At 46.6% G+C, this 12,939-nt stretch overlaps 1 protein-coding gene across 1 annotated transcript in view; it reads left to right on the top strand.

Moving 5' to 3' along the window:
- Positions 1 to 11,910: 11,910 nt before the first annotated feature.
- Positions 11,911 to 12,939, top strand: part of LOC143787513 (coiled-coil domain-containing protein 3-like) — a 34,034-nt gene continuing 33,005 nt past the window's right edge. Inside the window, exon 1 of the mRNA XM_077276315.1 lies at positions 11,911 to 12,124. The gene's annotated coding sequence lies outside the window, so the exon portion shown is untranslated. The remainder of the gene's footprint in view (positions 12,125 to 12,939) is intronic.

A 12,939-nucleotide genomic window follows, 5' to 3' on the forward strand; every position in this document is an offset into this window, starting at 1 on the left:
GAGCGGGGGAAGGGAAGTGACAACTGTTCTGAGCACATATCTGGCTCAGGAGAATGGTTGTCACTTTTCACACCCACAGAGCAGAGTTAGGACTACTACACTGCCCCCAAGTGGTCATAGAGCGAACTCACATCTCATTAGAAATTAATGGATTTTGTAGCTCATTGGATCCGTTTTAACCTTGTTGATTACGGTGCCAGCGCGCAGCATAAAGCCACGTTCACACGATGCAATTGTGTTGCGATTTTCCTAGCAATTACAGAAAATCACATTTAAAAAAAGACACCGTGCAATTGCAACTTGTGGGATTTTTTGCTTTGTGCCAGGAACCCCTTATTTGCTCGTGGAGAAAATACCAACATTGACATTAGGACTGTGGTCGGATACGGTGAGTAGGGGCCGTAATAGAAAAGTGATATCGGACAATATGATCTGCAGTGATAAATGAATGTAGAGCAATCACCTGGTGGGCAATGTCCTAAATATTACATTTCTAACCATGACCTGCTCTTGGGTGTTATCTATGGCTACATTTGTCGGACTGAATGGAGAAAAACACCAAGTAGGAGGCTGCCGCTGCTTCCTTATCGGTGGTCATACTGAGCTGTGACACCAGGGGGCGCTGTGGACAATGGAATACGGAATACTGACTGTTAGATCTGTGCCCGGCGATCACTGCTCCGGCTCTCTGCACGCTTGATGCTGTTTTTTGGGGGGGGTTTTTGCGCAAACTCTTGACCTGATTGCAACATATTGAACTGGTAAGATGTGTTGCATTGAGGTTAGTCGGGTTTCGCTGTGGATGGCTTCAGTATGCAGCTGCTGCCCAGCTTTCCGAGTTCCTGCATGGCAAATCGGTGTTCTGCAGCGCTCCATTCATTACCGGCGTCGTTTTCCATCTGCTGCTGTTTCGCTCCTGATTCACACAAATATATTTCACGCATCCGCCATGTGCTTCCGTGCGCACTCTGTGCTTGTCCGTTTCATACCCTGTCAGGACATTTAAAAGGGTTGTCCGTTACTTAGACATTGAGGTCTGACACCTATTATTCCCACAAATCAGCTGTCTATCTCCTATGGCGGCCAGACGGGCATAGTGACCGTTCTCAGATCCTGCAGCTTGGCTCCTATTAAGTAAAAAAGGGCTAAACTGCAGTACCTGAAAACAACCACTATGCTGTGCTGTTGTTTGATTACATCCGCCAGCCCCCCCCCCCAAAGCTCAAAACGGCTGATCGGTGTGGTTCACTTAAAGCTGGACCACCACCAATCTGTTATTGATGACCTATCCTAAGGATAACCCATGGTGGACAATCCCTTTAAATGATTATCTCACTATTAAATATCACTTGCTGTTTACATAGTGAAAAAATAAATAAATCAACACTTGTTTGCCTTTTACACGCTGTTAAATGATCCAGTGAAGAGTTAAAACGTTTAGGTATAGTATGGCGCCACCTGGTGTTTACAGCGGGCAGCAACGTACACGTCCACTTAATGAGAGCAGAGCTGATGGATGCACGCGCTCAGTCACAGCCAGGTGTCTGCAGAGAGAGGGCGCTACAGGTAAGGAGCGGAGAGTGCATTATATGGCGGTGTAGGAAAGAGGTCGTCTCCTGCGGGGGCAGTAAGAACAGCACTGACGACAGGTTCATGGCGCAGTTCTGGCCGCTTCTCCCTATGTGCGCTGTCAGCGAGTATCGCAGCAGTCCTGTACTGTCTGTATTGCCATGCAGACACCTCCAGCGCCTCCATCGCTTCAGTGCCTCTCGTTCCAGCACCTCCGTCACTCCAGTGCCTCCCGTCACTCCAACACCTGTCGTTCCAGCGCCTCCCGTCGTTCCAGCGCCTCTGTCGTTCCAGCGCCTCTCGTTCCAGCGCCTCCGGCGTTCTAGCGCCTCCCGTCACTCCCAACAGCTGTCGTTCCAGCGCCTCCGTTGTTGCAGCACTTCTGTCACTCCATCACTCCAGCGCCTCCCGTCACTCCAACACCTGTCGTTCCAGCACTTCTGTCGTTCCAGCTCCTCTGTCGTTCCAGTGCCTCCCGTCACTCCAACACCTCTCGTTCCAGCACCTCCGTCACTCCAGTGCCTCCCGTCACTCCAACACCTGTCGTTCCAGCGCCTCTGTCGTTCCAGCTCCTCTGTCGTTCCAGCGCCTTTGTCGTTCCAGCGCCTCTGTCGTTCCAGCGCCTCTGTCGTTCCAGCGCCTCTGTCATTCCAGCACCTCCGTCATTCCAGCGCCTCCCGTCACTCCAACAGCTGTCGTTACAGCGCCTCCGTTGTTGCAGCACCTCTGTCACTCCAGCACCTCCCGTCACTCCAACAACTGTCGTTACAGCACCTCCGTCACTCCAACACCTCTCGTTCCAGCATCTCCGTCACTCCAGTGCATCCCGTCACTCCAACACCTGTCGTTCCAGCGCCTCTGTCGTTCCGGCACCTCCGTCATTCCAGCGCCTCCCGTCACTCCAACACCTGTCGTTCCAGGGCCTCTGTCGTTCCAGGGCCTCTGTCGTTCCAGCGCCTCTCGTTCCAGCGCCTCTGTCGTTCCAGCACCTCCATCACTCCAGTGCCTCCCGTCACTCCAACACCTGTCGTTCCAGGGCCTCTGTCGTTCCAGGGCCTCTGTCGTTCCAGGGCCTCTGTCGTTCCAGGGCCTCTGTCGTTCCAGCGCCTCTCGTTCCAGCTCCTCTGTCGTTCCAGCACCTCTGTCGTTCCAGCGCCTCCCGTCACTCCAACAGCTGTCGTTACAGCGCCTCCGTTGTTGCAGCACCTCTGTCACTCCAGCACCTCCATCACTCCAGCACCTCCTGTCACTCCAACACCTGTCGTTCCAGCGCCTCCCGTCACTCCAACACCTGTCGTTCCAGCGCCTCCCGTCACTCCAACAGCTGTCGTTCCAGCGCCTCCGTTGTTGCAGCACCTCTGTCACTCCAGCACCTCCATCACTCCAGTGCCTCCCGTCACTCCCAACACCTGTCGTTCCAGCTCCTCTGTCGTTCCAGTGCCTCCCGTCACTCCAACACCTGTCCTTCCAGCACCTCCCGTCACTCCAACACCTGTCGTTCCAGCGCCTCTGTCGTTCCAGCACCTCCATCACTCCAGTGCCTCCCGTCACTCCAACACCTGTCGTTCCAGGGCCTCTGTCGTTCCAGGGCCTCTGTCGTTCCAGCGCCTCCCGTCACTCCAACAGCTGTCGTTCCAGCGCCTCCGTTGTTGCAGCACCTCTGTCACTCCAGCACCTCCATCACTCCAGTGCCTCCTGTCACTCCAACACCTGTCGTTCCAGCTCCTCTGTCGTTCTAGTGCCTCCCGTCACTCCCACACCTGTCCTTCCAGCACCTCCCGTCACTCCAACACCTGTTGTTCCAGCACCTCCCGTCACTCCAACATCTGTCGTTCCAGCGCCTCTATCGTTTTAGCGCCTCCGTCATTCCAGCACCTCCGTCACTCCCACGCGTTTTTGAAAAACATTAAGGATTTATAGAAGGTGCACGTATTTCCAGAGCGTCCTTTGAAGTCAGTCACACTCTGGAGCCTCTTATTCAGGTTTTTTTTTATGTTTCTTTGATATATTTTGGGCATAATTTGGAGAAAAACCCTCTGGGGAAACGTTGCAGGGGAATTTGTTCTACAAGAGATGAGACACTGCGGTCAGGTTCTGTGTATATTCTCCCCCCCCCCCCCAATATTTTCTCTGATCACCTTTTGCATGGGGAGAATTAAAAAAAAAAAAAAAGTAAAGGGTGTGTATACTTTTGGGATCACCAATGTGCATCTGAAAAGACTTGAAAACCCTAAAAGTATCCAGCCGTTTTATGTATACAGCTTCTGTGCAATCAGATTTCTGTAGTTACTGATACCATAGTCATGTACTACATTAAATAATTATTTTTTATATATATTTTTTTTTTTGTCAATCATGTGCCACCATTTGTTCTAATCCTCTACAGGCATGCGTACGTGGATCAGGCTATATTGCACTCGGAGCCAGTTTAAACTCATCACTGCATTTATAAAGAGAGTTGCAAAAGTCTGCACGCCTCTTTTTTTAATATAATATTTATTTATGAAAAAAAAAAAAATCTTTCCCTATTGACAGAAAGTTGTCTATTGTGCACCCATGACCAAAAATAATAGGTATTTGGTTGGTCATACGTTTGGGGAATGGTTCGGAGGATCTTGCAGTGATCTACTAGGTCGACGCTGCAGATCTTAGCAGTCACAAGACGTGTCTTCCAGTCATGTGTTTCTGTAGCTTCCATCCGTCATTCTGGTGTCACTCACTAATTAGTGATCCACAGTCATTGTCAAAGGAGGAGGGCAGTGAACTTATGGGGTAATTAATATGGGGGGCTAATTAAAAGTTTGCTATGGGGTCAAGTGTTTTCTGGTTATACCCACAGAATCGGTGCGCGCCAGCCGCCCCATTGGTCATACAGCCGAGCGATGTCTACCTGCCCATAGGGAGGATAAGTCCGATGAGTTCTTTGTTGCCCGATGCTCCATCTTCTGTGTCCAAGGTCGTCTTTGCACGGCGTTAATCCATTTCCACAAGTCCTGACTTGCACAGGAACCAAAGTCAAACCTTTAACAAATACGTCTCCCATTAATCCCAATAATAGATCCAGCGAGTGGACGTGTGGCCGGATGCGACCGCAATGGAGTCCTATGTTGGGCCTTGCGCCCGCTGCATTTATAGGACGTGTGCGGATTATGTTATTGCTACAGTTCATCTAAACTAAAAGAAAAGGAGGCATTGTATAAAAAAAAAAAAAACTACTACTTTTGTTTTGGGTATTCAGTTTCCCTTCCAAAAAAAAGTTAGAACCTTGTAAAATAGCATTAGGTGACCTATATATAGAGGATGCATATAATTCTATAAATTATATTAATACAGGGGCTTCTTATTAAATGGACTCCTTTATCAAAACCGCTCCTCACCTGTTTATGGCTTCTGTTTCATATTACAAGGAATCTCCAGCTTTGACCATCCAAATCTCCTCCATAGACAGAGCTGAATGATTGCGTTCTCTCCGCCAGTAGTCACCACTAGGGGGAGCTCTCTGGATGCAGATTATACACAGTCAGCAGTGAGCTCCCCCTAGTGGTGACTTATATATTTATCTGGATGTAAACAAGTGTTTCATTCATTGACAGCAAGCAAGAAAGTAACAGAATACATTAAAAATGGTTGTAAGCTTTATTCACAAAGCCTGTCCTTACTAACTTAAAGGGGTTGTGATGGTGAAGAAAAACATGGCTGCTTCTTTCCAGCGCCACGTCTGCCCCCAGATTGTGTCTGGTACTGCAGTACAGCTCCATTAAGGTATAGAGAACTGAAATGCAATATTTCACAGAACCTGTGGTCAGGCTCGGTGCATGTAATTGTATTTTTTAGTGCAAAGGCGATGCATGATGAAATAAACTATTGAACCTCTGTGTCCTCTGTGGTTGGAGCGACTGTCACATGCTGTGTCTTCAGGGGTTGCGTTCTTTAGGTAATGGACCTCTAATGTTTACCTGTCATTGACCTATAATTAAATTTATTATTTTTTTTGTTTGTGTCGGAGTCAACAAGTTCGACCTGTTCCTAAATCAGACTGTGTATATGGGGGATGGGTTGCCAAGAGATGGATAACGAGGAGCCTGACCCAACTGCACCACCCTTGTTTCATCCAATTACAAGGATACTGTCCCTATCGGCACCGCTCGAGCTTCCCATACACGTCTGTACGCCCATAAGGGGCAAAAATAAATGCCCAACCTTCACCAAAATCTTGGGATGTCCCATCGATGCCATGGTGGATACCCAAGCTGCCAAGTTTAGGTTTGGCTTGCCCATAAGGAGGATACAAAGGTAAAACACAACCCCCAGACTATCTGGAGATAATGGAAATGGCCTTCACCATGTCCAACCATCAATATGGGACACGATAATGCGGCCCCGATGAGTGGCAATGTATATAGTCAGAGATTAGGCATTAGCGTTGTGAGGACAGTCTTCATGTCTAGGAGAATCTTCGGACAGACCCGGCTATCTGACCCCGGGGAAGATCTGCTGACGTAGGTATTAGGCCACTGAGAATTTGACCCCTTGCCTAAGGGTACCGTCACACAGTGCAATTTTGATCGCTACGACGGCACGATTCGTGACGTTCCAGCGATGCATTTACGATATCGTAGTGTCTGACACGCTACTGCGATCCGGATCCCCGCTGAGAATCGTACGTCGTAGCAGATCGTTTGAAACTTTCTTTCGTCGTCTAGTGTCCCGCTGTGGCGGCATGATTGCATCGTGTGACACAGGTTGTATACGATGTGCGCACAGTAACCAACGGCTTCTACATCGCAAATACGTCATGAAATTATCGCTCCAGCGCCGTGTATTGCAACGTGTGACTGGAGCTATACTTATACGACGCTGCAACGTCACGAATCGTGCCGTCGTAGCGATGAAAATGGCACTGTGTGACGGTACCCTAAGACCATGCTGGTGTTGATCGCCCCTTCTAGCAGACCAGTAATTTGCACGACCTTAGGTAATAATAGTGGGTCTTTCAGAAAATCTTTCCTCAAGAGTTTGGTGTAGATTCCCTCAGGGCTAAAAGTATTTCTCCATGGGGAGGACACCAGGTCTTCTGGTTCGGTACTAAGGCTTTGCAAAACTCTGGTAGGGCTCATTCAGATGAGCGTATAATCGGTCTGTGTGCTGTCCATCTGCAAAATCCATAGCAAAATAGTTTTTCTGGATTAAAAGTTGATTTTGCACATATTTGAGCCCTTTGGCAAAATGAGGAACAAAACTCGCCAGTCTTGGTTCCTTTTCTTTGATCTGGCTCTCTTGGGCCATATATGTCGGCTCAGGCGGCGGGATGCCACTTGAGTATTCAGGTAGTTGCCATTCTTGCCTGCACTTGTATTGAGATCTATTACATACCCATCTTTGCTTCTCCTTTCTCACATTACTGGGTAACTCGTATCGCTGGGCCTGCTGGTTACTAGGACTCTGTTACCAGCTAAGCTCCGCTGCCTTCATTGCTGAGGCAACTCTGCTACTTCACTGTGCCAGCTCTGCAATATTGGACTCACCTTTGCTACATCACAGCGTCAACTCTGTTCTTTATTCTGCCTCTGAACCTTCTCGGCCGATTTGCTACTTTGGCTCCTCATCGCTGAGTCTACTCCGCTTCCTTGAGGATCACAAATCTACTACGTCTAAGTTGCTAAGCATCAACTCTGCTTCCTCATTTCCCGTTGTGCCCCCTCTAGTTGCCGTCTTTCCACATCTGCCTCTGCTGTTCCAACTGGATCATCCCATTGCACCAACACTATTTGTCTGCCCTGCAAGACAGCCGCATGTCTGGACCAAGACCTTGGAGCATCCACCTTGAGACATATTAGCTTTCATCTGTTTCCTACTTCTGGCTGACATCCCGATTAGCGTAAAGGTTCGTACATGCGGATTTATTACAGTTCTGGACAAGAACCCTAATATGGAGTCCATACATGTACGTGGGGCTTTACATCCCCTCCGTATGCCGCTGTCCGCACACAAAATTACAGCATGGTTCATCAGACAAGGGGATACCTTGTACAAGGATATCCTCCGCTATACAGCAGTGCATGGCGCCAACGGGGTCCGTATGAAGGAGTTGTGCAGCATCCAAGCCGGACTTCTGCATGAGACCTTAGAATGCAGGATCAGACTACAGGTGGTTCGTTTGTAGTCTGTTACCATGGAGACACATTTTCTCATTTTATCACAATTTCGGACACACTAGGTCAAAAAAAATTGCAAAACTATACAGCGTTTTATCATTTGAAGTCTCCTGGGTCGGTATAATCCTCCGTAGTTGGATTCTTATCTTGGACTCCGACCTGCATTATGTGAATCTTAAGTCTCAGGGCAACAAGAAGTTATGTCTGTCAATAGTTTTATCTATCTGCACCTCAAGCAAATATGGGGTGAATGTATTCGGCAGAAAAACATGTACGACTGTGGACTGAAGGGAGGATGTTGTTTGTGTTCGCAGCTAGTTATTTTCTACCCTTGTGAAAAGCATGTACCTAATCAATGGGACATCATGGTCTCCATTGTTTTCAGGCATGACTGACTTATTTATAGCCGGGCAGATTAGTCTTCTTGAAAGGTACAGATTATCTCCTTGTACCTGTTCCAATACCTCCTCTCCAAAGATGACTCAAGATTACGGCGAGTATTTAAGGGCAGGATGACCAGGACGGGCTCATACCTGCAGACTCTCCTCCAACGAGACACGAAAGGCAAGGAAAAAAAAACTACGTTGGATATGGTTAATGACCGGCGGACTAAAGCCTCTGGTTCCTACTTTTCCACATTCGTTTCCGGTTTGGTACCCATGCAAAGAACCAGCCAGGAAAAAGGAAGACCACCTGCATGGCAGAAGTCGAATGTCAACATGACTTCCAAAGCCGCATCAACAGGGGCAAAAAATTCTGGAAAAAGTCCTAAAAAGGCTGAAGATTCTGAAAAAAATAATTCCAGATTTCCTTCTCTACCAATTCTGAGTTCCTCCACCCAGGGCAAAAGTTTCCTTCCCGCCTTCCCAACGGATGGTGGTTCCCAGAAGACGCCTCTCCGTCCCGGAGGAGTCCATAAACAGACTGCCCAAGTCCATCTTAAAGCAAAGGCATTCAGTTTCGGTGGAATATCTCCCACCGGCTCCTCAAAGTGACTACGTGAACTTGTCGTTGTTTTCGAGACTTCCTTGGGAAAGAGAGTTGTATTTCCCACCCATCACCCAAGACGGGATGTTGGTTTATCTGGAGGAGGATGGATCCCTTCCACCGATGCTTCGCCGACTCAGTAACACCGACACCTACAGTTACAGCCAAGAGTTCCTACAGGCACTCAACGATTTATAGGCGGACACTTCTGGAAAAGTCACGGACAACAAGTCAGGACAGGTCCTCCAAGATGGACTTGTGAAGTGGTGACGCTCTGGACGAATCTCATCCTTGTTCCTTTTTGTTGGTTTTACGGTAAAGAAGAACTTAAAAAGCTTCTAAAAGAGGCGCCACACATCTCCGACAGACTCCCAAGTGGCAAATCCACCTATTCATGCAACAATGTGGAGGCAAAAGGAGTGAATCCCCTTCATAGCTGAAACGTGTAATACCTCATTTCTCCTGCGGAGGTGCTGCAGGGAAATTAAACACTTGCAGCAAGGTTGCTCTGTTTATAGGTGATTTTTGAAGGTTCCAAGCATTGGACGCCCTATAATCGATGTTCTTTCAGGTGACCCTTTAAGAATACAAACCCTTTAAGGACTATGATTTATTAACACGCCTTCTCTGATCAGTTTGGGGTCCATCCTCTAATCCTGAGAATGGAGGCGTAAGAGTACAGTACTGATTCAGCTTTGTACCCCCTTATTTAGCATAACCGTCCCTCCATTCTCAGGATCTGGTGGCCGGATCACCACTGATTATAAATATTTTTTTTTTTTTGCATTGCTCTTATACATATTGTTCATAATATTATTTATTTATGATAATGAAAGTGCTATGTAAATTAATTAAGGCTTTATTAAGAAAAAGAGCGGGGAAGTTGCCTATAGTAACCAATCGGGACCTTACTTTCATTTTTTCAACCTGAGCTAGAAAAATGAAAGCTGTTATTTGATTGGTCAACATCACTAAGCAACAACAACCAATCAGAGTCTACCTTTCATTTTTCCTTTGTGCTTCAGAAAAATCTCTGGTTGCTCATAGCGACCTATCAGATTTCAGCTCTCATTTTTCAGAGGGCCTTTGGAAAATGAGAGCTGCCACCTTATTGGTTGCCATGGGTGACGGCTCCATTTTTTCACCTTGCACTTGTTTTGTAACCCTTCTTTGTATGATTGACACCTGTATGTGGATAACTGTTAGGATGAATTTAATGATGACTTGGGTGGGCCGTCCGCCATTTCAAGCCTAAATGTATATAGATTTTATTATCTAGCTTGAACTAATGTCACATTTTATTTCATGAATTTCGGATAATTTTCTATATTCATCGTGTATTTCGGATTGTGAAATGTAATTTCGGTCCACGGTTTTCTTAATAAATTCTTTATCCGTCTTTGCGGGGATTTTGCTTTTTTTTTTGGATTGGTCCATACAGGCACCCGTACAATAGATGTCCACATTGCTCATCAGACCCCACTACTCATAATGGGGCTGGTGGGGCTCCGCGACACGGGCCGCCGCCTGTGAGACTGGTCACACGTCCGTTTTTAATATCTCGTTCTGGTCTGATCGGCCCATTGAAGTGAATGGCTCTGTTGCTTGGAGACGCATCAGACCTGTATTCTCAAAGCAATTTAAAAAAAAAAAAATGGCGCCTGTGTGGTCATGTGACCTTTCTATGGGCGATGTTGATGGCTTGGGACCAAATTAGGCCTCGCTATATTTTTTTAGAGCGCACAAAGCCGGGTTCTGGATATTCTTACTGCTGGAAATGGAGTAAAAAGTTTCTTATATTTTGGACTCCATTTGCCTCATTGAAGTCAATGGACACGTCTGAACCCAAATCCAGGATTTAGATGAAAGCCGTGACTTGATCATGTCACCCGAGCATCCGCGATACTAACTCGAGCACGTGCGCTCATCACTAGTCCTTACGGTTTCTGGGTAGATCTGTAATACCACTCCCATAGAAGTCTACGGGGCCTTGGGATGCTTCAGATTTCATGCACAGTCACCAAGTTCATGTTTCTGGGGAATATCATATAGAGGAACCATACAGCACAAGAGTGCTAGAGTCTTTACACCACTCCGCCCGACGCTCGGCATTGTGCTTGGTGATGTACGGCTGCCTGCAGTTGCTCGTCCATAAATCTTCCAGCACAGCTTTTATGCTGATGTGAACTACCAGGCAACCCTTTATGAATGGCTCCAATGGTGGCACAACTTCTCCGCTCCGAGCCCGGTGTCCCCTGGCGATCTTTGGCATTTTGTCTGAATGTAGCCTCAGTTTGCAAACTCTCTGTCATGGCGTCACCTGTGTCTCTCCCTGAGCTGCTCTGACATGTTCGGACTTTCTTCCAGACCCCCCACCCGTAGGGTTTTATGTTACTCTCCAGGTCTTTGCTCCCTTCTTTCTGCCACTGTCATAGTTTTATTGACAGCCTGTAACCTGCAGCTATCGGCTCACCTGCCAGGTGCACCGAGGCCTGAACACACACTGGTCATACATATCTGTCATTAATCTATATGGCCACCATTACAGCTCCTGGACGGATGGCCACCTAGCTTTCCCATGGTTCTGAATGGCAAATATCCCTGAGTATGCACTAGCAGCAACGCATACCCTCTTAATTAGCAATTAGTTCCCTAATTATACATATACAAAATCATCCTTTAATGTCATGTTGGTGTAAACGCCGCTGTTCTCCTGAATCCGGCGATGTTTTTATTTTGCTCCTGCTCCTCTCCGTTCCTGAGATACGGCCTCTTCTTCCTCGTATATAAATCTAGTATTGTTTGCCAAGTGGGCGTGGTCTTCAACATTTCTTTCTGTGCTTTTAAGAATTGGATAAAAAGACTAGATTTATCTACAGGGAAGAGGAGACCATATCTCAGGAACGGAGAGGAGCAGGAACAAAAGAAAAACATCGCCGGATTCAGGAGAACAGCGGCATTTACACCAGATTTTAAAAAATACATATTTATGGCAAGTGACACATCCCCTTTAAATATTTTTACCCCAATTAGGGAATCCCCCCAACCTGTGACCAAAGGCTCCTGACTCAGTCCTGACTATTCTGATTGACTAAACATCCCCATCTAGTGGCCATGATAGATAATTACACTACGCACTCGCCCTATGACATTCCTCGTTGCATTCTTACACATTGCCCTGGGGTGAGGGAATTTTAAGTGCAAGTTTACAGATTCTTGCATTACAGAGAAGACAGAATCAGCAATGACGACCCCTGACCAGAACCACAAATATCAACAATAAGAGGATGTAGATTTGGATCCAAAACTGGTTCTGACGCATTTGGAGAAATCTGGACACTACCAAGGTCCGTGCTGGCTCCGTACTGATCCGGCGGCGTCTCCTCTGCTGCCGCCCACCTGCCATCATCCAGGTAATGTGCTCGTATCTGACATGATACTGATTATCGAGGGCAGGCAAGGCCGGCTCCTGTATGTGGGACCCTTGGGCATCAGAGTCTCCGGGGCCCATCTTTCCTTTTCATTTTTTCGCTACAATTTTTTTATTTTCCAGTCGATAGAGCTGTATATTTTTTATTGTTACTATTTACAACTTTTTTTCTCATTTTATCTCATGTTTTTGTGGGCGCGAAGTGACCATAAAACAGCGATCCTGCCATTTTAGATTTTTCCTTTGGATATGTATATAGCAATATTAGTTTGGACAGTTATGTACTCGGTGATATCAAATATGTTTACTTTTTTTTTTTTTTTTTTTTAGATTTTGTTTACATTTCTGGAAACAGGAGGGTAATTTTAACATTTTTTAAATTAGATATTTTTTTATTAGCCTCACTCGAATGTATAATACACTGAATACTGTAATATCGCAGTGTGTTCTAAAATTACCGATATCCTATAAAGTCCAGTGATGGGTGTCCAAACAGGTGTACAGTTGGGCCTTTGGTGCCAATAGGACCCCATTTCTAACCTTTTAAATGCCGCTGTCACAATTGAGAGCAGTACTAAAGGGTTAAATTGCTGAGATGAAAGCAGGCTCCAATTGCAGCAGTTGGGGCTCGCTTACATAAGCGAACAAATCAGGCGAGTGCAATCCGATGAAATATCGGATTGCATTCGGACCAATGTTATACAATGATTCAATGCTCATCTGTAATTTTTTTTTTTATCAGCACGGATCGGATTGTGATCGGACTGGTAAAAAATTGTGGCATGCTGTGGATTCAAA

This window comes from Ranitomeya variabilis, chromosome 8, assembly GCF_051348905.1.
Source record: "Ranitomeya variabilis isolate aRanVar5 chromosome 8, aRanVar5.hap1, whole genome shotgun sequence".
NCBI classification, from domain to species: Eukaryota; Metazoa; Chordata; class Amphibia; order Anura; family Dendrobatidae; genus Ranitomeya; species Ranitomeya variabilis.